The 26497-nt window shown below is 36.1% G+C and overlaps 1 protein-coding gene across 1 annotated transcript in view; it reads right to left on the bottom strand.

Moving 5' to 3' along the window:
* The window catches only part of Kek5 (leucine-rich repeat, immunoglobulin-like domain-containing kekkon 5 protein), a 211029-nt gene that overhangs the window by 119998 nt on the left and 64534 nt on the right, over positions 1-26497 (bottom strand). The window contains exon 2 of the mRNA XM_083035532.1: positions 14207-14300. The gene's annotated coding sequence lies outside the window, so the exon portion shown is untranslated. The remainder of the gene's footprint in view (positions 1-14206; positions 14301-26497) is intronic.

The raw sequence follows: 26497 nt of genomic DNA, 5'->3' as shown, positions 1-26497 counted from the left end.
AGCACTTTGCGTCCCTAAAAGTTATTGAATGTTAAGTGAGTGCTAATCGTAATAGGAACTATTTTATTAACATGCAAACATAAATTGCATCATCTAATTTCGATGATTGATATTAATCACTTGAATTCTCCCTCTCCCTCTCTTTCTCTTCTCTACATTACGTGAATAATTTTTAAAAACATCTGCAGTGAAAATTAACCGTGAATTGAAGCTGGACATTTCCGAAATATCAGAAGAGATTTCAGCTATCGCGAGAAATTCTGCCTCATTGTTAAAAGCTTTGTGACGATTCTCGGCGCGGCGGAATACTACAGCGTAGGTAGGTACACCGAAGTTACAGTTTTTGTTACTCCGTATTTCACGCTAAAATTCAAGGAAATTACGGTTAGCGTGGTAATGAATTATTGTACGTCGGAAGCACTATTGTAAGACCGAAACTTGGAAATTGTAAAGTTGAAGATTGCAGGACATAGTCTCTGCTTACTTAGAATAATGTACGTCACAGCTATAAATAAATAAAGGGAGTGAACGAATCGCAAGAAACAAGAGATCGTGTACCTGTATCTTATAATTTAACGTAACATCGATTTTTTTTTATTTCACAAATACAATATGTAATAAAAATTATAATTTTAATTACTTCATGTTGAAATAATATATAAGTTTGTTGGATAAATACACTCTCTATAAAAGAATCTTTATAAAAAAAGCAATATCAATTTACGCGTAGAGTAGAGAACGCGTATCAATCAATTATGTCTTTTATCATCGTTTCGTTACGTCAGAAACGTCATAATGAATAAATCGCAATAATATTCATTAAGTATCTTCCCACTCAAGAGGTTTAAAAATAAAGATTGCTGTTAACACATTAGTTTTCATCAAAGAGAGAATTCTCCTCAGTCGAGAAATAAAATTGAAGCACAACTGCGCGAAGAAAATTGCCTTCAACTGGTCTGTGATTTCCTAGCGGGGTCGCATAAAATATTACTCGACAGATATACCGCAAGATTCTTCGTACGACCTCGAAACGCAATGTCAGGTTGAATGCGCACCTAACTTTCCGGCAGGTAAAGCACAACAGACGCGGATCATTAACGATGCATGCAGAGATTTCTCGCGGGATCCGATATCTCTTTCGTATTATTCCATGCTCGCGCGCTCTCGTATATACCGTTGCAAGTGTTAATCGCCGATCTGCGTATAGAATTTTTAACGAACGCGAGAAACGCTTGGGACTTTGAATTCATTCATTCTTTCGCCCGGAGCTCCTATATAATGGCGAAAAAAGAGGGGGAAGGGAGGGTAGAACGGGGACGATTTACCGATCTACTGCCAAAGGGTTTGTTTCACGGCGCTGAATCTACTGTGACCGAGTTTAATTGTATCGGCCGCGTAGGTATCGGAGAGCCGAAGGAACGTTCAAAGCTTACTAAGTGCACCGATATTTTTCAACGTCGAGGGGTTCATTTTCAGGTGGATCACGTGCTCGTACGGGACCCGGTACGTGAGCGTAAGGAGGGAAAATCTGGAAAGCAGATAGGGCGGCTAAAGCGGCGTAAAATTCGGCGCGATTGTATATCAGACACGCGAGCCAATTAAAACCCTCTTTCGAATATGACGCAGCTGTGAATAAGCGCCGGCGGTATAAATCATCTCGTTCCTATGTGTACCTACACGCAATGTCGCGCGCGTTTTTCATCGATAATCCTGGCATCTGTGCATTTCATTAAATGTATGATTTAACGGGTCAAGTAACGAGAGTAGCTTTTAATGAAAAAAACTTGAAAACTCGCAAACGCGCGGAATCTGGATGCGCGAAAGAATTCTGCTATAACGGACATAATTGCAGCAACGGCTGCAGTCGGATACATGAAAAGTAGCTGGTACGTAAGAATTAAAATGGTATTTTGCACTATGACGTGACGACGGTAATTTGCATTGTAATGTAAGTCAATTATCGCGTGCTCCGTAACTCACGAACGTGTACATGCTACTGATCTCGGGTTTGTACACGGTCTCCCTCCTTGCGGGATTACTAGAAATGCACAGAGGCAGCTGCGTCTCCGTCCCCTCCGTTCGAAATGTTACATTCAAGGGGAATATAGGTGATTGGGAGGCATCCCCAAAGCTACACAAGATACCCATGAGTGAAATTAACGAAATTACAAAATACGCGAGAATATAATGAGATTATGTCCGTATAGTTTCTCAATGTTCTTTTTCATCAGCAATAAAAACAAACTGATATAAATTCGAATCAAGTTTATAAATGTAGAAATGATTAATGATGTTTCGATACTTACAATAATAAAATAAAAACATATTTTGTCTCTGCAGCTTTTCAGATTATTCTAATATCTCAGAGAAACCAAAACAAAGTTGACCTATTCATTAAAAAATTTAAATATAAATGACATTTTACAGTTTGCATTTGCATTATTTATTCAGCATTGATATACATTTGGAAATAGTATATTTAGTTTATGACACAGTTATTTTTTCATTCTGAAAGTTAAAATCTACTATACATAATTTGGAAAAAAAATCGTTTCCATAAAAAAATTAAATTAATTCTATAAAAATTCGATAAAAATTTTATTTCACGTAATGTATATATTTTCAGGTTTCTCTGATGAATAGGACAATCTACTTGGTACGTGTGATCTCTTGCTTGAATATTCAGCACAATTAACTGTAATAACTCGGAGGGGCTCTCGCATCGCGTGGAAATAGCTACAAATGATAGTGGCTGCGGTTACGTCGCAGTCAGTTTTAAAATTCAAGACAACGGTATTAATCTCACGGCTTTTGTAAACTCTTTCTTCCAATTCATTAAAACTTCGACGTCCGATATGCTGAACAAGTAAAGGGAAAGGGAAGAAAATTACGGTCCTACTGGCACCACGGAAAGGGGTGCATAACTCCCAGTTCCGAACTCGCTCGCAGCATCGCTCGGGTATAAACGAACGACTCGCTGAGAGAAACGGGCTGGCGTTTTATAATTAAGAAGGAATTGTAGATATAATCCAGCGGATATCTAACGCTTCTCTTCTCTCCTTTTCTTCCGTATTTTTTTAGATTTAAAAAAATTCATCGAAACGAGCAATACCTCGCGGACATGTAATAATTAACGATCGGTAATAGAGCACAGATACGTTTTATTGATGATTCACTACGATTCCGTATATTTTCCGTTTATCTTTCGCGAATGTCTGCGTTAAATACTTTTTTTTCCATATTAAATTAATGGAAAAAATTCGTTATTAAAATTCCATATTAAATCACTTGAAATATATAATATTCCACATCCTAAATATAATGAATTACCAATTAACGTACCGGAATTTGCTGCGTAAACGATTCTTTTTAATTAGGCAGGATAAATAAATAATTGACACATTATGGAGCACATTCGTTCCTATTCTATTTTTGTAAAATACTAATTTATTTATATATTGTTCTTCCCATTATCAATTATCTTCAAAGTAAATCTAATTTCGTTGATATACTTGTTCTTTTATTTGAAAAGGGTGAGAATCTACTTGTGGAAGTTTTCATAAATATTTCAGGGCAGAAAGTAATTAAGCATTAAGAGAAACTTTTATGGTTAAGACTGCACGATATTTTGCGTCAGCGGACAGTTCCGGCAAAATGACAAATGGCGAGGGGAGACCTGGCGGAGCCTAGCGCGCGTTTATATAGGATTAAAAGAAACAGGTGCGAACGAAAATCAGGAGTCCATCGCTCCGATGCATATATCGCGTGGTAGGTAGCTCTTTCCACGGACACCAGTTTTAATCTGCACTGTGGTTTCTGTACCTGTATATTTGTTAGATTTGCATTTTCGAAAGGTCTGGAAAAACGGAAGCACGAAGGAAGAGAAGGTGACGAAGATAAAGAGAGAGAGCGGCGTGCAATGACGTGCGGAAGGACAATTATTATGAAGCCGTGCGTAATAAACGACAATCATCCAATCCAGAAATAGTACATTTATCACGCTCATACGAGTCTCTCGAGTCTCAACTGCTGGGTATAACGACTCAACGTCGTCGTTTTCCGACTATTTCCGTCGCGCAGACTCGACAACCCGTACCATTCTTCCGATGCTGAGTCACGCGTGGCGCAAATTTTTGTTCCAAAGTTGGTTTGAATGACTCAGAGCCGGTGAATGTCGCAAACAAAAATTTTCGCGATTAGACATACGAGCGTACAATCTCGCAACGATATCTAAAATATTGTTCATTTTCTCTTTTGCCGATTATTTAATTTTTAAAATAGTATTTTGTAATTTTTAAAAATTAGCCTATAGACATATCTTAAATACCGATAAGAGAAAAAGTTTAAAAATAATCCTACTTAGCAGATAAAAATGTATCTTTAGGTCTCTTTTAGTGATAAATGTTCTCGAAACGATATCGCAGTCTCCATTTCTTCACGAAAGAGATAGTTCAGCGTTCTAGCCTAAACGACATAAAGGTATATGTAACCTTAGCACATTGGTGATCCGGACGAACGATATGGATAGCAGAAACGAGAACGAGCAGGTGACGGAGGTGCACAGCTGACGAAGACCCGCTACACGAGCACCGAACGATCAGCCCCGGTTACCCGAGCTGTCACGTTCAGGAAAAATATTTCTCAGTTTCCTCGGCTATGGTCGCTCTCGAGAGTAACCGTTCGTTGTGTTAGCGTGTATGTGTGTGACAGTCGAACTCGCGTTTACGTGTGTTCCAAGTACGTGAAGTAGATATTGCGGTAGTTGCCCCGAGAAGAGAGGAGAGAGGAGGATCTATCCGATACGCTACTTTGAGATACGTTTTCGCGGTAAGAGAGGGCCATGGCGGAAATCAGCAAGTCGCCGAACTTCTTCACCGAGTACATTGCAGTTGCGACAAAGGGATTTACAGTTGGCTCGTTATCCGCGATGTTGTTGCTTGTTCACCGATGACTTCCCTCTTTAAGCTACCCGAGCCGTGTTGTTCTCCTCGCGTTCACTTCATTAGATACTTTTCCGCGGAGGACATCGAACTACTTTGCCGTTCGAGATTACTTCCTCGCGGAAACCAATTTGTGCCGACGTACCGAGAGAAAGGAATTCTCCTACCGGAACGGAGATGGGCTATTGTACTTATGCAAAAGCTGTTATCGCGCGAAGAACATCATGTCGGTGCGATGAGTATCAATGAAAGGATACTTGGAAAGTCATTGCGCAGTTTTATCCAACAGAATCCGTAACGACCGCTATTTGCAGATCATACATGAATAATATATTAAACGAATATTTTTACACGACACGTATTTAAATCAATATTGAATTCAGTCATTATTAAGGTTTTAAGCGAAAATAAATATATCGTAAGAAATTCAAGAATCTTTAAAATTTTGATCTTCACAATCTAGATTTAGATTAGTAGTGTGTAAAATAATTATATATTGGAGATAATTATAAGATCACACACATTGAGATATTTAATCGATATTATCTTCACCCAAGTCCGGTCCGCGCATACAATATAATATCGACCTACAATGTATAGTTTGATACAAATTAATATCATCGTTAGTGCACAAAGCACGCCATATTATCGCGTATGACCGTATAAATTATATTGGTAAATACATGTTTTTATTGTCTGCGATCACCATTCTAGTGCACGTGCTTATTGCGCTCTAAATTATTTACGCTTACGTGCCTATTATTTATTGCCGCTCATCGTATTATTCTATTGTATCCGCGAGAGCGCGAGTTAATGTTCATAGACACGCGACGAATGATGAATTATTACAACACCTCGTAAATGTTAAAGATAGGTGAACTTACAACCTTGTAATTGGAACAACCTCGTGCATGCGAAATTCGCGACGCGAATAAACGATGATAAATCTTCGACATTATTTTCTAAACGACAGCCTCTCCAGCTTTGAAGAGGTTCATCCTTACTTAATTGCGCATATTATTTTAGCAGAGCGCGACTAATTACCTGAATATGAAGTTATTACTTGAACGAGACTGCGTACGAAACGAGTTTAAATAGCAGTAGTTGCCTAACGAAGAGAGAGAGAGAGAGAGAGAGAGAGAGAGAGAGAGAGAGAGGCGCAATTTCATCACTTGGAATCATTCATATTTGCGATGTCAGGTATTTGTTCTCTTTCTTCTTTTTTTTTTAACACAAACGACAAATCTCATCGCGCAATTGTACGAAAAATTCTCTTCTTGCAATAAAGATTCAATATCGGAATTGTGTCACTCTTCGCAGATTGGGAAATATACAATTAAATTAGTAAGCGTTATTTCACACGTAGCGGATTTTGGATATACGAATATACGCATGTCGTTGCAATATATCACTCAAATTACAATATTTATGTAAATTATAACTTCAATTTTTGTCTTGACACTTTAAAATTTGGCGCATTGAATAATCCTGAAATTCGGCTCGCGTTGCCTACTAAATCTCTAACGAAGATCCCAAGCGACACGAGAAATTTACGACAGGCGTCAGAGAAACGGAAGACAGGCATCTACGAAACTTGAGTAAAATTCTATCCATCTGTAATAAGTCGCTTCTCGAATATTCTTGATACCCCTAGACTTTATTGCGATCTCCGTAACGCATATCATACATTATGGATATCGTAATAAAATATAAGCTTTATAACATATATATATATGAGTCGTTTTTTTTTATTCGAGGAAAGAAAATAGCCTATTTAGAAAATTATCTCATTAATTTAATTTCGATATTTTCCATCATAATTTTGTTTCAATATATATTTCTCTATCTTATGTTATTTTAAAAGTAGATGCATTTTAATAACGCGTATCTCGAACAAATGCTTATTCTTTCGCATACATGTAAAATACAATTAGTTAATCAGTAATTGCCACTTCTACGATAAATGTGTAATAGAACGCTCTTTTAATAAGAAACAGAATTGTATGTATCATTTTTTAGATGCGGCTATCTCTTCAATTAGTTTGACAGTAGAAACACAAAGAGCAGTTTTGCATAATAGCGAGCGGAAACACTTTTATCCGGATAATATCGCTGCAAAATGTTCTCTTTTAGTCTGTCGCCATGTAAATGCACACCGCCTGGTGAAATTTATATCGTTTTTAAGATAAATTTAACACGTAAAATAGAACTCTTCCGGAATAAATTAAACTTTAATTGGAGTAAAACCTAACTTCTCGTAGCAAATCGTATATATATTTTTTTTCTGCATGATATTGAATTCTTGCTCGAATTAATCGTTCAACTGACAAGTACAGAAAATGTATTCTAAAATATATTACAAGATATTTGCGGAAAGAAAATCGTCGATGAAAAAGATGAGAAATTTGCGCATTTTTTTTAATTTTTCAAAATTTTAATATAATTGATAAAGTTCTGGCTCTCCTCTTTTCAAAGAAGAATCGTGAGAAACTATCATCTCCAATGCAAATTTTTAATATCTTTTTAAATAACTCTCATTTTCATTAAGCAACCCCTAATAACTCGGCCGAAACTTTTTCTATTTAAGTTCTTTATTATAGACATTGAATCTGATTTAATAATATGATACGGTTATTGTTACCTTCCGAGAATATCAATCGATCGCGTCTTCGCTCTTTCTATCATCTGCTATTTTATCCCTATCTAATCGCTGCTTATCATTTGATATAACAATTCTATACATAACTTATTCCTCGAAGTTTCATCGTCGTCATACAATACATCTTGTTATTAAATCCATCCGGATAACCTATCGTCTGTCGAAATCGATCCCGTATATCAATTACGACGTTTGTAACCGGTAATATGAGATGATGCTCTTTATAAATAAAGAAATACCGCCAAGCACTCGTATATCAAAAAGATTTTTCTCTCTCTCTTTCTTTATCTTTCTCTTTCTTACGTCCAACGTATAATCTACGGCGAATAAAGAATATTAGCAAATATCTTTGCGCGTTATAGTTGTCGCTAGCGCTTTTTTTACGCTCATGAGTGCAAGTAAAACGAATCGGCAAAGGATTCTACGAATGTTCTCCAGTTTTTTCGAATTTTTATATAAGATATTCAAGATCTAGATCGCGCGGATATATTCTTTGAGTCACGTATGTACGTGTGTCTATATACGATATCATGCAGATAAAATGTTTTACGTAAGAGAGAACTTATCGTTGTTTGTCAATTATTATCGGTGATTAAATGATACTCTGCAATTTATGTCGCGAAACCAATTTCGTCGAGAAACCGTCTAAGTTAGCTACTTGAAGTACCGACTCGTATCGATCGTTAAGCAAAATGGAGGCAATTAAATAAAATGGTTACGTTCGAAAATGCTCGCCGTTGTTTCCCGACTTCCATTATACCCGCGCGAAAGTCGATACACGAGTTAGGGTAAAATACATAGGTATTTTATCAAGCACCCATTGCAAACGTTAAGAGCAACTGCCTGGTGAGAAAAGAGAGCCTGGTATTTACGGCTCACACATTTCACATTAAAGTCTCAAGTCTGAATTCTTGTCATTGAATATATATCGTTGCGTTAATTTCAGTCGAGATATCGTTATAACGAAAATATATATATCCCGACAAAAACTGACAAAAATTGCAACAATTTATTAAACGAGAATACGCATGTATCAAAAGTAATATTTTTAATGATACATGAGATAGAAATTTTAAATCATATTACATATTTATTACGATTCTGCTGTCAGCAATTTACAGTTATATTTCGTGTATTTCGGTGTATATTTTGAAATCATTAACGTCAGCAGTTCATGTATGTGAGTGTGAGGATATGTGTGTGTGTGTAACAAGGCAGAAAAGTTTGTTCTCGCTGAAGGTTAGCAAATAATTTTTTGAACCTTTGATCTTTTTTTTAGCGCAGTGCCGGCGTATCGTTCCACGAAGATTAATGTATGTCACACGCTCTCTCGCATAAGAGCGACTCGTAATCTCCGCGAAGGAAAAAGAATCACGTTAGCCGGATTTCGCTCGTGTTTCCCGAGATAACGCGATTTTTTCGTCGGATGTGCGAATCATAAACTTGCAGCAACGGCCAGCCGCGAGCCAGAAAAAAAGACGCAAAAAGAAAAAAGAAATGGAAAAGCGAGCAAAAGAAGAAAAAAAAAGATACGGCCGCAAACAAGGGGCAGCGTCAGCAGCCAGGCAACACGCTACTTAAGCATGACGCAAAAGGGTGAATATCAGGCCGTAAAGGATTTACATGGACTCCGGTAAAGTATCGCGAACTTCCGCATTGAAGAAACTTCGAGTTCTATATCTCGAGAGCGTATCAAGGGTTGCGGCAAAGGGGTGCGACGGACGGGGGAAGATACGAGAGAGACAAGAGCGGTGAGAAGTGACTGTCGGGAGATGGTGCGGTGTGCGGCGAACGATGGCGATGGTGCAATAACCTTCGTCACCGAGAATTTCCAATATCACCGTCCGCAGTTATTGACGGACCGTAAACACGCCGAATGGTGATCTAAAATCGCGCGGAAAATGAGGATGCGTACGATCAATGACTCGCGGTGGCCGCTGATAGCGACTAGATGAGGGCCGGGAAAATATACGCGCAATTATACGGTACTGCTGCGCCGTCACGGTCATTTTCATCGATGAGTGATAAATCGCATCCTCCGCGAAGAGGGTTTCTTCTGTTAGCCGCCGCGTTCCCATCCGCGAATTCGAATCGAAATGTATTATATATCTGGAAATGCGGCGCAGAGACTTGCCGTTCGCATTAATCGTTGTTCGATCCGCAGATCATATTATATACCGTCATCGATCGCTCCGTTTATTAAACAACGTTATCGGGATAACTGCGTTCGCGCGCTTGGGATACGCGAATACGAGATTACCGCGAATGAGTAACGAAGGAAAAGCAATTGTCGTGAATATCGAATATATTCGAACGATGCATTCGGAGTTTTACGACGGGGAAAAATATATATAAATGCGTTTCGCGTATGTGGGGCATGAAAAAATTCCATTTCGTAAATGTTATGTACGCGGAATAATCAATTCAACGATTAAACAATTATACACCGCAAAATAAAAAAAAAGTTAATTTTTTCTAATTTATTTTCTAATAACGATTAGTTTCTTTCTCTCATCATAAGAATTTTTCTTTAATCTTCCTCGATTAATAGATCGATGAAAAATGGATGTTGTCAAAAATTAAAAGAGCAAATGTGCGTAAATGAAGAATACAAAGGCCTAGGACTTTCTCTGACACTTAAATAAAACTGAGATGTCGACAATAAAAATGGGGAAAGTATGAAGCAAGATTCTCTAATGCGTACCTCAGTGTCGCGCGGCAAAATGAAAAGCATACTTGAATGGGAAAACTAGCGCGTAGCACGAGAATTACATTAAAAACTCGCGTGATCTTATGCACGAAGGTTAACTGCATCAACCTTCGTTCCGCGTGCGCGCAGTAACGTTGGAAAATACAGTGTCTCATTAAAAGCGGGTCGGGCACAAAGGCTTGGCCGACCCGGGGTTCTTGCCAGAGTACACCGGGACAAACTCGATGAACTATTTTTTAATTCACGCCAAGGAAAATCCATTTCGGACGCGGACGCAAAGTTTCGCAAAGTTGTACACACGCATGACCGAATTCCGAGTATCATCGAGGACGAATTAATTAAAACTTTCGGGGCGATGCACTTTGTCGTATTAATATCACTCGATCGCAGGCATGCACGTCCGAGACCGAGCGCGTTTGCAAAGGGGGATGTAGTGAAATGAAGGCGCGCCTCCTGAGAAACGGCACACGCTGTTAGAAGATAGCATCCCCGACGCTGTGACGCAGTGCGCGGCGTCTTCGGGATAAAAAATAGTGGCATAAATCCCGTAGGAAATCGATCTCGCGTCGTTTTTTTCCCCTCCCCAAGGTTCTCTTCGCCCCGGCACCCTTCTCCTTGACACACGCAAGATTTACTCGCGGCCAGGAACCAATTTCACCTCTCCATCCGTCATATATCCACCTGATTAGGCGATTTGTTGCAGCCGGATCCTCCTGGGGAACACGGCGTGTCATCCCGATTCTTTTTCCAGAATCGGCACCGAGAAATCTGCGCGTTCGTAATCGATGCCCGTTATTCCGCGGGCTTGTTCAAGTTTCCTGCGCTTGATTTCACTTTGAACGAGATTTTTTCGTTTTAGGTATTGAAAGTAAAACTTACGCACACACATCTTCTGGGACATCGATTCGATAAGTGTTTATACTTGTGCAATTTATCATGAGAAATTAGAAATAGCAAGCTTGAGTTCACTCAAATAAATAGTAAATATTAGAAATAGTATTAATAATTCACTCACAGGAAATAGTAAATATTATAAATTGATTAAATTCATTTTACGGATGCAAAATTACATCCAATTGCAATGCAAATTACTTCCAATTAATTTTACAAATTTCTCATGATAATGTAATATATATGTCAATGCTTGCACGCTAGTTATATTATGTTAGATTATTATACTGCAGCATTACATCGCATATACGATACGTCACCATCAGAGAACACAGTATAATATAGCATTACTAGGTCGCACTTACATTAATCAAATTTGTCGTACCGAAGTGTAATTCTCTCTCGCTCTCTCGCTTCTCTCTCTCTCTCTCTCTCTCTCTCTCTCTCTCTCTCTCTCTTTGCATTTAATTCCTTAACATAGAGCGAATAGAGTAGTGAGAGCAGTTAATTTTGCATCTCAGTAAGGAAAGAATTTAATAAGAACGTCTGAAAAAGTAATCAACCAGTGCTAGTATCAAAGCTCACGGAAGTTTGGCTACGCATTGAATACCTTCCTAAAGACGCCTATGGATCCTGAATTCTAAATTCTCTTTATATCTCTCCATGACGCAATGTTAATTCCATTAGAGCGAGCTCAATGCTAATCCGCGGCACACGTGAATCATCATAAATTACGCGAATCGCTAATTATTAAAGATAATGAGACAAATGTGTGTCAAGAGAGAATTATGTATACACACAATTTCTCAGTCAACAAAGATCGATTCGACGAGACGGATCCGCAAATGTCCAGACGGACACGCGTCCGGCTATCTCCCGCAATTAATTACTAAACTCGCAGGCAGACTTTAGCCATGCAGATGCAATGTAAAGCTGCCCTTTATCCATCTGGTAGAATAGTTTGAGATGAATTTGGCTCGCAAATTGCATTACATACGCGGGACACGCCGTGGAGAGAGAGCACGATGCCGAGAGTCTTCCAACCGAGGCGAGGGCACAACGCGGGAGCATCCGGGCGCGGCCGTGCCGATAAAATTCAGACTGCGAGCCTCGGGACGAGGGCGAATTTTGCTGCATCGGGCGCGTCGACGGTAACCGGGAGGACGGGCGAGCCCGGGGACTCGTTCCATCGGTCTCCCTCGTCTCGTCTCGTTTCTCGGGCGCGTGCGAGAGAGTATACAGCAATCCCAAAATATTCCGGAGTGGTGATATTTTCTGGACATACGCGACCGACAACCGCTCGCGCTCCCGCGTACATGCGCTCGGGCAATTTATACCGGCAGCCTTTTGAATTCAGCAAACGGCCAACCGGGCGCGGAATTTTAAACAATTTGCCGCGTGACAGTTCCTACAAGGTCCGTGAAATCCGCACGGATTTTACGTATCGCGGGGGGACAAATAGAAAAAAAAAAAGATAAATAGTTACGGAAAATATATTGAGAGATATGTATATTTCATACACCCTGTGTATTTAGCATTTTGTGCTGAATATTATACACGCGCAAAATAAACATCTGTCATTGTATATCTCGTCTGACTGCGTTTACAATTCCTTTTAAACTATTAGAAAAGGCGTCGTATCCATTAACGTCAATCATTTTCATCAAATGTCTATCTAATCGAAAAATATCACGAATCTTCTCTATCAAATCTCAGTCATGGTTCGACCTCAATGAAATATTGGACAAATTGATCGCCGCTCTAAATAAAGAAATCGGTTAAGTGTAATTTTATACTTAAACTCTGTTATCTTCGATATTTAATAGCAGTTAAATTCAAACCAACTGAATTTCGAACGTGTCAGATATAATTAAATATGCAAAAAATAGCACGAATTAATATAATTACCATCCATCCCAAGAATGTTAAATGCATGTTAAAAATTTCTGTCGTGTTTAATTAGCAAACTCCAAACAGATGATATCCCGCAGAATTGCAATCACAAGAATTTCGATTCGAAACAATTGACACTTTCGCTAGCGTGTGATCGATCGATCCTTTTTGAATGCGACAAACGCGAGCGCGATCCGAATCCGTTCAGGCGCGCATTGTTACGAATGCAACACTCGCAATATGCATTCTTCCGAATGGTGCTTCCGGAGGGCGTAAAACTGAAAATAGGCGCGAGATGCCGGCGTGCGCGCGTTTTTCACAGCATTCGCGTGCATTCGACGAAATGTCATCTCGAGAAGAAAATCCGGTTAAATCCGATATATTCGAAGCGCGGCCGAATAAAAACGTATGTACGCATACCAGATAAATCTTTAGTCCGTACCAATCAAAACTTATATAGTATATATACCATATTGGCACACACGGTTGCGTTGCGATTTATTATTGGTTAAAATGCTGAAGGTGAAAGTTCCCCGATACACGCAATAGTTTTACGTCAGCCATTGTGATTTAGCTCGTTTGACTTGTATCGAAAATGTATCATCTTATCCCATATATCATCAGCGCCAACATTTCGCACACGGCGCAAGACCAGCATCTAATCGCCGTATGTGGCAATATCCGTGGTGGAATATAGCGCGATAAGAGTGCTGAATCAAATATATGGAGCAACCGATACGCCGAGTCTTATCGCGGGGCGACTCATTGATTTATCATGCGTCGAGTACTCGCTCCGTACGATAATAACCGATAACGAGCCGTAAGGTAAATTTCTAGGTAACGGATCGATAATATTAGCTTTCATTTCTGTTGGCGCATCGCAATTTCAATGTGTTACCGTGAGCCAGCCGCGTATAATTACGCGCTTCGTCATTATACATGCATCGTCTTAATAAAAAATTTTAATCAAAAATGTGTGTCTCGTAAGTACGCGTACTAGCGCACAGAAATATAATGCATACAAGCTTCAGACTCGGAAGTTAATTTAATTTCAGAGAGATATTGTTGTAAATATTATATATATACAGATATATACATATACAGAATACTTACCAGAGATGAAGAAACGCCGGGATGATTAATGCTTCCAGGCTATTATAGTCGCTTTCGTACCACAAATAGTGTTATCCCATTTATGGAAAGCAATCTGAAACAAAAAGATATAATCAAAAGTGAATTAATATATAGTTAATTTCATAAAGCGAAATATGGGTGGATAACATTTCTAGTATCAACATACTATGATTTTTACGATAACGTAGTTGAGAAAATATTTGAACGACGCTTGCGATTCTACCTTTGAGTATACGATCGATTAAACACGTGACTCGGTCACGAAACGCACGCAAAACATATTTTCGCTTTAATTTTATTCTCTTCAAGAATATTAAAACATATGTGTTTAGTGTATGAAATTTTTTCACGAATAAAAAGTTAATCTTAATGCACAATGGCTATATATTACAATATTATTCGTTTCAGAGATTTAAAACTATATTTTATTATTTTTCTGTTTTGTTTAATAATTATAAATATATTTCGAATAAATATAATTAAAAAAAAAAAGATAAAATAATATTTTTTTCCGACTTCAAAAATCCGCTCTTGAAAAGCTTAAATTATGCAGAGAAAAAACAAATTCACAAAATTTATTTTCTTTTTACGGCTTCTGTGCCGTAACTAAATTATAAAAAGTACAAAATTTTCATTGCATGTGTGTGCGTGCGTGTGTGTATGTGATCACAATTAACAAAACAAATAAATGCAAGGTTTAAACATGCGCACAAATTAAATGTGTGCAAATATCTTTATAGGCTTTTAAGTGACAAAACCGAATGTTACACGCAATAATAGTGAGTGCAAGATATAATCGTATTATATTTTGTAATTAAATAATGAAACAGCCTACACACAACAACTAATTAGCACTTAATAGCGAGATGGAATTAAAATATAAATATCGTACATGCCAGCATTGTTATGGTAAAATTATATCTGCGTTGATCTGGAACAAATTTATGCCCCGCGCTGATCGTTTTTATTTTTAAAACTGCATAAATAATAACACCACTATCGATAATATGTTAAACTGGGGGATCGTAACACATACATTTTTTTCAAAACAAAACTTAACGTCAAAATAAAATTCACGATATAAGGAAAATCTTGCGAATAGAAAATACCGAGGGGTAAACCGCTGAGGGCATTGCGGTGTACAGATTTGGGGAATTAGTGGGCATTAGTGGGCATTAGTGTACATTAATGGGCATTACTAGCCGGGTTTTATTAGCTATTAATTAACGTCATTATTATTTTTTTAGAACAGAAATTGTTTTGTTCGAGCTTTTCGTCCAATGCGCCTCATAAATAATATATTTTTTATACTTGAAATTTAGAGAAATTTTCATGTTTATTATAAGCGGTTAGGGTTAGGTTAGGCATTATTACGCATTACTAGGGTACAGTAATGCCCAATAATTGGGCATTAGTAGGCATTGATGTACACAATTTTGGTCAGCGATTTACCCCTCGGAAAATACGAATTGCATTTAACACAAACAGTAAAATGATAAAATAAATGTGTACATATTTACATGAAACAGTTTTGTAAAAAAAATAATACACTAAGATAATATAATTCAGTGTCATGTCAGCAGATCAATGAATCAATTTTCGAATATGACGCAATCTTTTTCTCTAGCAATTTTATTGTTGTGTTCATCTTTCTATGATTGTAATTGATTTAAAAAGGTCAAAGTTTACCAGGTTTAAATAAAATACTATAAATAAAAAAGAATACTATCAAGTAAAAAGCAATAAAGAGTTCGAAAAAGAATATTGTATCGAATCAGAAAGTCATGAACTCTGTTAGCTTATATAAATCTACAATAAAAACGAAATTTTTTAAATGCCAAGTTAGTTTTTAAGTGACGCTATCAAAGAAAGTTTATGAGATTTTACAACCCTTCATTTAAATTCACATCCGCATTTAATTTACATTCACAGTTCGTGCACGCATGCATGTGTGTATGTGATGAGTCTTTTAAGATTTTAATTTACACTTTCTTTCTGTTTTTCCATTTGTAACGTTATTCATAATAATTTCATCCCCATATTTAATTATTGCTCGTTATTTTTATAGCATATAAATTCTTAAATCCCTCACCACTAAAATATAAAGTATTGTATATATTTTTTACTTTGTAATAATAATTTTATTAATTTCGTATATTTTATATATAATATATTTTAGAAGAAGCGCATATATATAATGATTTTATGTATCTTAATGCACTCTCTCGTTCTCTCTCCCCTTCTTTTCTTTTTTCTCTCTTATTTCAAATAAGATTAAAAAAAAAAAAAAAAAAAAAAAAACATTTTACATTTTCCAGAAACATCTTAAACCAAAAACTAAAACATTAAAAATTAAAAACAATTAATTCCACTTAAAATAATTTACTCTAATTTTTATATTTATTGGAAATATGATTTCGTGGTTTCTCTATGGTACATATACAGAAAATATTATTTATGATTATAATTTGGTTTTCTTCTATAGCAACAATAAATAGCTTTATGCAATTGAATTTTATGCAATATTATTCCAATATTCTTAAGATATTTATACATCAGAAGAAGATTGAATATTATGTTTTTATTTAATAACTGCAATAACGTAATGTTTTATTTTTTTTTGTATTATTTTTCGAATATTTGAATCATATCATATTCTGTTAGAGAGAATTTAATTTCAAACTTATGCGTTTCAATATTAATATTTTTAAATGTGGTATTTATTATTTCTCTATCAGCAAATATTTTACTTTATAAAATAGAGACAAAAATCAAAATATAAATATAAAAATCAAATACTTTGTTTAAAAAAACGTAATATAACGCAATATATAAAAAAAAATTTCAGAAATTGGATCTAAAATGAAATGAAAAGTCTGAATCATAGATGCTAATAGTATTTTTCTTAGCGCAACTCAAATTTTTTTTAACAGCTTATAAAAAATTTTTATTAATTTTAATTTTGCTTATTTTAAAATGTATTTTATTTATACTAAGAAAATTATGATTGAATGTATGTATGTGAAATTTATATTAGCTATTAAGAGAACAAATTATTATGTACTCTTAGACAAGAGAGGAGAATGGATAATAGTATAAGTGCATTTTTTAAGATAATCCCTTTATGTCCAGTTATCAGCTGCAATAAAATCTTACAAGGAACAAAAGCGAATTTTAAGGAATTGGAAATGTATTTGACAAAAAAGGAAACGATTTGGATTGAAAATAGATATTGGTAAAATTTTCTTCAGCGTACGAACGGAGAGTGAATCAGTATATATACATATATCGGGAGAAAGCTACTCATAAATCTGCACGATGGTTATGGCGAAGCGTGACTCGCGACATAAGGGAGGGAAAGTAGAGGTTACAGATTGCGAAGTTGACGGCGGATCTCGGTGGCCGACCGACGACGCAGACGACGGCTACGGCGGACGGGATAAAGAATTCGGAATTCGATTCGACGATCGTGTAAGTTTCTATGCGAACGAGCACGGGGAGACGGCACGGCTCGGATTCACTTCCACATACGTGAAACAGGTTCGGAGGAAGCAGCGTTTCGGAGGACCGCGAATCTTATTGAAAGTTCTTGCCTGGCGTAAAGTCGGTCCCCAGACTGGCTGGCCTGGATACATGCTAGTAAAATTATCGGTTTTTCGATAACTGAAACAGAACCCAGAACAACCTTCCCTTCGTTTCTTTTGAAAACCTTGACAATGCAATTGTAATAAGACTCGAAATGCATACTAAGTATTGTCTGATAATTTCATGAATCTAACACAATTTAAATCAGTCAGCTTAACATTTTAATACTTTTCTTCTAAAGTCTCTAAAGTCTTTCATTATGTACGAGTCTCAATAAATGTCATAATGCAAATATAGATGTGCTTTCATATTCATATGTGGTTATAGATTATCCTATTATTAGCATTCATTTGTTCATAGATCGTTGTTTTTAAATAGATCCTTGATAGAACGATTATATTTTTCCTCTCTTCTCATAAAATATTTTGTAATTAAAAAAATAATTGAAAGTTAAACTTTTTGTGAAATAGATCGTTAACTTTAATTATTGCAATTAAAAATGAATATACTTTGTTATATCTTTCCATCTTAATTTTGATCTTTATTCAATAATAGTTCATAAAAGTAATGAAGTTTAAAAAAATTATAAATTAAATATATATGTTATATTATTATTTGATTAAAAAACTGCAAAAAATTAACTGAGATCTTTATAATTAATATCTAGAATTTTTATATCTAATCCTACTAAGGGAAAATTTTCTCCAAATTAACCAAAAAGTTCATAATAAAATCTGATGTGTTAGCTATAAGATATTTATTCCATTTCGTTACATTTTCCAGCGCTCACCAGTGTATCCTAAAAGTCTTCAGGAGCTATCGATTTTGCGATTTAGGCAAAATTCATTCGGTCCCAACGACGCTCCGTATATTTGCGCGATCGGGCATGCGCCATATAAATAAGGTCGGATCGATAAGCCACACGGAGAGAAAACGAGAAAGAATGAAAAGCGCATGAGATGCGCGATCGGACGGCGGAAGTAGACGCCGGCATTTTCCTCTCTACAGTTCCTTTGCGCGTACGCGTTGGTACGCCGTCCGGGCTGACAAGAAAATCTCCGGTATCGCGGTTTTATTCCAGCCAGACGTTAACGCGCGTACGAAATCCGCGTAACGTAAGGGCGTCGTGATGTTCGGGAGAGAGAGGGATAATCCTTGACGGGGAATAATTTATCCTGGCGAAATCTGACCGAAAAAGAAAGGGAGAAAGAGAGAAAGATTGGGAGGAAAGGTAACTGAAGATGGGTACATACGGCGGGCCATTCCGGCAGGAAGCGCAAGCGGACAAGTTTATATGAATGAGACCGCGAGTATTGGTAATCCTGAAGATTGAGTTTGCAGCCGAGTTTCCAAGTCGTTTCCTCGGTTCGATGATTTTTTTTTTTTTCTATCGAACGCCGAACGCCGGAATGGAATTAACGAATCGAGGGGCACGGTTGGAAAGGGGCGCGTCGCTGGAAGTTCGATCTTTGACGATCGGAGGATGCGATACGCGATCTTAATCGTGTCTCGAGCGCGAATTCGCCGAGAAGTTCTATCGAAGAAGCTCCCGTTCTCTCGGTTCCCAGAGTATCGGTTCTTTTTCCCCGCAACCGATAGGCGAGTTCCTCGTATATCGGGAGAGCGAAATCGCTTCTGGAGTATATAATTTGCCTTTATTGTGTTAAATTTATTTTGTCTGATTGAAACCAAATATTTCAATATTTAGATACGCACATGCGATATCCATCTATGGAATAGAAATAGGTTTTATGGATCTGTGATTGCAACGTTATCGGATATTGCACTACTTTTGTACTATTAAACGTTCACGATGTTCAACGTACTGTAATCTTTTTTTCAGTATTTCTATATTTAAATAAATGGAAATGCGTATCAAAATTCTTTTTAATTTGTTATAAAAAGATGCAATTATTTTTTATTCTTATTTTTCATCTGTCACACATATGCATTAAATATATAATACATTTAACCTAATATTTTGTATGTCAGAAGCTAAAATTTGTAGTTTATATTGTAAACAGCACACATTTTCATATGCTACATTTCGTGTAACAATTAATATATCAAAGAGAAAATTGTGCATGCAACACGATATCTCGAATCTCTTATTGACAGTGTGACAACCGCAGACAAAATACAAAAAAACACGTGATTATTATAACGACGATCTCTCAAATAACAGCATAAAAGATATAACGTTTTTTACCTCACGTAACTACGTCATGAATTTCGAGCGCATGAAATCAATTTTCTGCCATTTAATGTGGACACGTGTTACGTAACATACTTTAGAACTAACACAACGATAGCAACAGTGACTATGTAAAAAAAGGCAGAGAACGATGCAAACTCAATTAACTTTACACAAAACATTCGCGGCAGGTTCTTTTTTTTTTTATATATATGACGTTCGCGCAGCAACTGTACAAGCAGGCCGTCCAGAGACTGCGCTTTATTCTCGACTTTCAATTCTAAAGTGAAAATTTTTACTGGCCATAAAACTTACTATATGTATACTGGTAATATGTATATGCAAATCGTCCCTAAATACAAAATGTTCTATAATACAAGGGAACGATGGTGCAGTATGCGATAATCGATTTGATTTGTCTCCGTGACTTTATGAAGTTACACTTCCGGTAAGATCCGGTTTGTGTAGGAAGAAGTTATTAAATCAGAAAACGATTTAGCCGCACTCGGTAGTCTTTCCGATAATCAGCGATATCATCTTACGGCGTTACTTACTGTAAAAAGGTTTCAACGAGATTTATTTCGCCTCGTTGATTAAAAGCTTTCGGAAACGATACGATGATACTCGGGATCTGCACATCCTCGTTTAGACACTCCGCCCCAGGTCGATTTGGAGAGTGCATGCCGAGAATATATCTTGCGTCATATAAAATTAACTGTTTCCGGCACAATGGATATCATTGAAATTATATATGTACATGATAGTTCATCGCTTCAGCGGAAAACATTTTAATAGTGAATTTTTCGACGGTTCTAAAATTGATTTTTTCTTAGTAACAATTTAATGTAAATTTATAACAACCACGCTATTTTTTAATTCTCCGGTATATTAAAAATTTTATTAAAATAAAATTTTACTTTAAATTAATTGCTTCAAATTAATTGAAAAACAAATAATTGGTATTGTGTGTGTGTGTTATTAATTGATCTTCCTGATATTTAATATACCTATATACTAAGGTTCTTAAATTTTTATTAGAAAAAGTCTTCTAAATTAATAATTATTTTTAATTTACATTTTTTTAATTAGTTAAAAAATGACATAACAAAAACACGTAAACATATTTTTTAAAATGTGGAAAATTATTTGTCTCATCGTAGCAGTAACACGAACACATTTTAGGTTGGGACTAAGAATAAGTTCTATCGCTTTGAAACTTAATTAAAGTCAAAAGTAATCCTCGCCGATATTCGACTAGAAATAATTAAACGTCAGCTAATTCAAGCGGAATTCTTTTCATTGCGTTTTAAATTGCGAAACTTCTCGGTAATGGAATTTGATGGAAACATTTTTACAAATTATGCTCTATAAGTGATTTCTAAATATCACATATATCTTTTGCGATTTTCCATTCCATCAGAAATAATAACATAAGAAAATAAAAAGAATAATAAATCCATATTCGCGGTAGATATGGCATATTTTTGATAATTATTAAAAGTCTCTACGTTACTTTCAAGCATTTTCAGTACAATAATTTGCAAACTGATCAATAAACATACAAATATAGTATATTGCTTAATCTAAAAAAAGTCATTTTATCTTATTACATTATCTTAATTAATTCTTTAGATTTTCTTTGAAGCATGCAAGTATGTAGAGCAAAGTGAAAATTAAGTGAAAATTTGCAAATTAATAATTCCATAATCATAATTATAAAATTAGGAAATTAATTAATATAATGCAAACAAGCAATTAATGAATAGAATGAATACGTGGCTTTATGCAAGAGCAACATTTTTTGAATCGCAGATTCATAAATCATAATTTATCATTTTTTTAAGAATATTATTATAAATATGCTGCTTTCTAATCCTCGTACAATTCATTCTTCAAAAAAACACTATAATCACTATAAATAATAGTTAACACTATAAATAGTATCTATAATCTCAATTTATGCTTTTAAGGGGAATGTCAATTTTCAAGAAAAATATCTTTCTAGTCGCGAAATATATAATTTACTTTACTCAAAATTCATATTAACTTAAGAAGCATCTTGTGTTATTTCGTATAAAGAAGAGAGAGAGCATAATGTTTGAAAGTTTTTATTTCCCAACAAAACTCGCGCAAGTTACTTTGATCTACGATGTGGAAGTAAGGGCGCGACTGGCGAACTACACGTCGTTCACGGACTTATTGAAAGATACCAGGATATACACTCCTAAACATATGCGGAATATGATAACTTAGAATAGAAAAGCGCCTTTGAACGCGAGATAGAAAATTTCCTTTCTACTGTCAAGTCAACCATACTATACGAAAAATAATTTAAGCAATACTATACCATGTAATAAAAATTTGTAATTTAATTGGTTATTTTATCTCTACTCTTTTTGATTCAATGATTCATTTTTCAAAAGTGTAAATGTCAATTTAACGAGAATAATAAATATTATAATTTATTAATTTTTTAATACATTTTACATTAACTTTGGAATACTATACAATATTAAATATTACTTAAACTTTACTGGATATACTATGTTATTGTAATTAAATAAATAATATTAAGTACAACGAATATATATTAAATACAACATAATATTAAATATGACACAAATATTTTATAACTTTTAATGCTTACATTAACTATTCTAGTTTGAAATTCGTACAATATGTACCAAAAGCAAAACCGTTTCAGCATGATAAAATAAATCGAGTTTAGCGTTATCTAATAGTTATAATTTTTCCATTATTAGAGAAAGAAGAATTCTTATTGAGAGAAAAATTCTCGAGAGACAGAAAGAGGACGAACCTAACAATATCACATCTTTTCATCGACCAACAATTGTCCAGCAAGAATCAATGTGTTTTAGCTTCGTTCGTTTATCCACATCTCTAACTCTGACATCCAAACCGGACGCGAAACATCAATGGATACCTGTCATACACACGATTGCAGATTCAATAAGCCGCTTCGGTGAGGAAGAAGCGAGGTATCTATCGACATACGTTGAGAATGACATGACACTGCTGGTTATGAGGAGAAACTGTATTAACGAGTAATCTCGGCGCGTATTATTAAAAAATATTGAAAAGCATTAAGGGAGCACCATTTACAAATTTTACGTATGCATCGCCTTTATATATCATTCGCAAGTGCGACATACAGTGAAGAAGACACTCGATTAAAAGACAAATAATAGACAAATGACTTTTATATGAAGAATATTGATTATATAATATATAAAAAAATATTATTTATTCTTGCAGCTTTAAATGGAAATTCATAGTATATTTTAGCGACGACGTTTTACTATCGAGATTTATATTATATTCAACAAATCGATGCATTAATTTAGAAATAAAAATATCAGCGTTTAAAGGCGTATTATCAACGTTAACATATGTATTGTTGATCTTTCGTATAGTTAAATCGAAATCCGCGAATAGGATTCAGATTGCACACGGCGTGTAATTAACGCAGTTGTACCATTTACCGCGAGATTGTAGCCACAATTTGAGATGAGTGAGAGCATTCAGATGCTGTTTACACTAGATTTCGCGGTCATTCATGGTCTCGCATGGAGGTACATTTTGGCACGCTTTCAAAGAGTAGCACAGAACCGGCGGTACTTTTGCGCTACCGTCTGCTGCACTAGACAGTAACCACCTGACAGATCATTCGTCATGCGAGAGAACGAGAAATTCCCATCCCTTCCCTCTCTCTCCCTCTCTTTCTCTCTTTCTCTATCTGTCGCGAGAGTCTCACACTCATCGTGTAAATGTCACCGACAATTGGCATCGTCTTCTTGTCGGTGTCCTCTTCCAACTGCACCATTCGCAAAGGAATGCACGACCAGATTCCAGCGATCCCGTACGTTCTCGCTCATTAAGGAAACGCGACCAATTTAGTACCGTCGGTGGCCTCCCACGTGATCTCACTATTTTTGGCTACAACGTGCCGCGTCGTCGAAACGCGACCTGACGACAGCTGAATCATGGCGCGCAAGTTGGTGCATTTCATGATTTTCCTCGAGAAATCCTCATTTCCTCGAAGAATAGTCCGCTCGTTGCTGCGAGAAAATTATTTTAAGGGTGGATAGATTACATCCCTCGAAACGTCCCTCGAGTTTTCCGCGTGCATACGCCATGTTGCATTTCTTTGAGATCCTTTATGTATAGTAGTACAAGCGGAAGAGTAGAGCTTAAGGGATCGATGTCCGCTCTGTAACTTTGTTCGCGACGGAACGAGAAGTTACAAGAGCTGGCTCTCAAGCGATTGACTCGAAGCTTTCTCGCGTCGCGAACACCTGGCTGAAGGAAGCGACTGTCACGAAGAGAGTGCGGAGTTTGAAAGTAATTTACAGATGGAGAAGACCGGATTAAGGTAAATAAACAAGATTGCTTTTAAAGTAAAGTTTCCACGTTAGAGAAAAGCGTTGCCCTTGTAACGATCGCGATGTAACGCAAAATCAGCCGGATAATGGCATATCGGTTCCTATGAATGGTAGTTAGGTCGAAAGATCATAAGTCCGCCCCAAAGAATTAAGCTCGAGGAACATTACGGGCACGGGCCAGGCGGACTCCCAGTGAGAAATTGCGGCCGAGATAATATTGGAAGTATAAAGCTTTCCCCAACGGTTTCCCGCATCGTGAGCCGACGCTTTTTGCCAGCGGTAGCGATTCTTTATCGCGAGACAAGTATCACGGCGATACTTTATATCGTGCAAACCGGCGTTATCCGAGATTTACTGTTATTAAAAACGCCGCAGATGTCGAACACTTCGCTATGCAGGCATTATTACTCAACCGGTTACTTTCGTGAATTAAATTTATTAATATTAACAATTATATCTTCAATTTTTCATCAGAGTTCAGTACTCTTTTACGAAATTGTATACGAAATTTAGAAAGATTTAGAAAGAGAGAGACAGAAAAGAAATTAACAAATTTCTGAACCAAATTAAAATAATATCTTTTAATTTCCTGAGTTGATTGCATCCGCGTTCAAAACTTGTTAAATATCTTAAGAGAAAATAACTTGGGGGAAATAATTTCCTTCTTCCTATTAATAAACATGTTTTCTCCCTGCAGGAAGGGTTGAAAGAACGAGGTATTACCTCTTTCAAATACATGAGATGTGTATATTGCCAGACGGTATGGGCATAATCTGGATGTGGAAAAGGCTCGCACCGCGCATAAAGTGAGCGTAAAGCCGGTAACAGTTGGGCACAAGTGGAATCAGAAAATCGATATCATGGTTTTGTGGATTGTCGTGCAAATTTTAATAACGTTCGTGACAAAAAGATATCTAGTTTTTTCGGTTTTATTATTACCCATCGTGTAAAATTAAAAATTCCCAATTATATAAATAATCTCTTTATGTGTTTTTTTTATATATTCTAATATTAAAATATATAATATATTCTGATATTAAAATATAACATTATAAAAAATTTAAAAAATTTTAGATATATTACTAAATATCGCACAAAATTATAAAAACCTGCCATTACAAATGCTACACATATAACGTTTAGATTGTATCTGAAAAACAGATTCTGAGAATTTTGCCCGCGTTTGATGCATGTGTGTGTGTTCGTATATACAATAATCAATACTTTTGAAGTATAGATAAACCATTAAGTGTTTAAGATCTCTCGAATGATGTACTTTCAAAGGTCTTCCCATGATTGCCTCTAAAAAGTCTCCTTTGCTGTTTGATGTGCTTTCTCTGATCGGTCCCTAAGCTCCTGTGTAAAACGTCCATCCTTCGATATCACGCACCAACCATATAAAGAATGATTGCACTAAGGCTTTTCTCTTTCGAGGTACTCTCAAGTCGGCCACTGAATGGCAACCTCTTGTAAATCGAGCATGAAACTGCTAAAGTTTTCGTGCTATTGTCTTCTGTTAAGGATTAACGTCCACATACATTCTTTGCCAAGTTTTGTAAAATAACGATCGTATCTTAATCCTGGCAACTTAATCTTGAATTCCGGAAATATATGTATACGCGTGTGTCTATATTTATAGTTATATGTGTATTTCTGTGATTCTTACAAAAACAAAAGCATATGATGAACAGAAAATTATACGAAATAAAAAATTACTGTTAATAAACATCAAATGAATAAAATACTATTATACTATTTCTTATATCTCTTTAATGATGGATATATATATATATATAAATATAAGTTGTGTATGTGTGTAGGTATCTAGGTTGCGGTAAATTTATTATAAAATTATTCCGTGGAAATGTTTAATTAAAGGAAAATTGCATATTTCACGTCCTCGTGTTTAATACAATCCCCTCTAGTATTCGCTTCGAAATACCATCGATATATGCGTGCAAATCACGAGAGAAGTGTGGCGTTGATGATTCGGGATAAATTATTGTTGAGATTTGTATGTATGGATCGTAATCACGCGTTCGTATCCGGAGGGCCTGGCGCTCCTGGTTCTCACGTAAACGCGGCAAA

The sequence above is a fragment of the Prenolepis imparis genome, unplaced genomic scaffold (assembly GCF_030444845.1).
Source record: "Prenolepis imparis isolate NDT839.2.m4 unplaced genomic scaffold, iyPreImpa1.0 SCAF_4, whole genome shotgun sequence".
Taxonomy (NCBI): Eukaryota; Metazoa; Arthropoda; class Insecta; order Hymenoptera; family Formicidae; genus Prenolepis; species Prenolepis imparis.
This window is presented reverse-complemented; position numbering and strand designations above follow the sequence as displayed.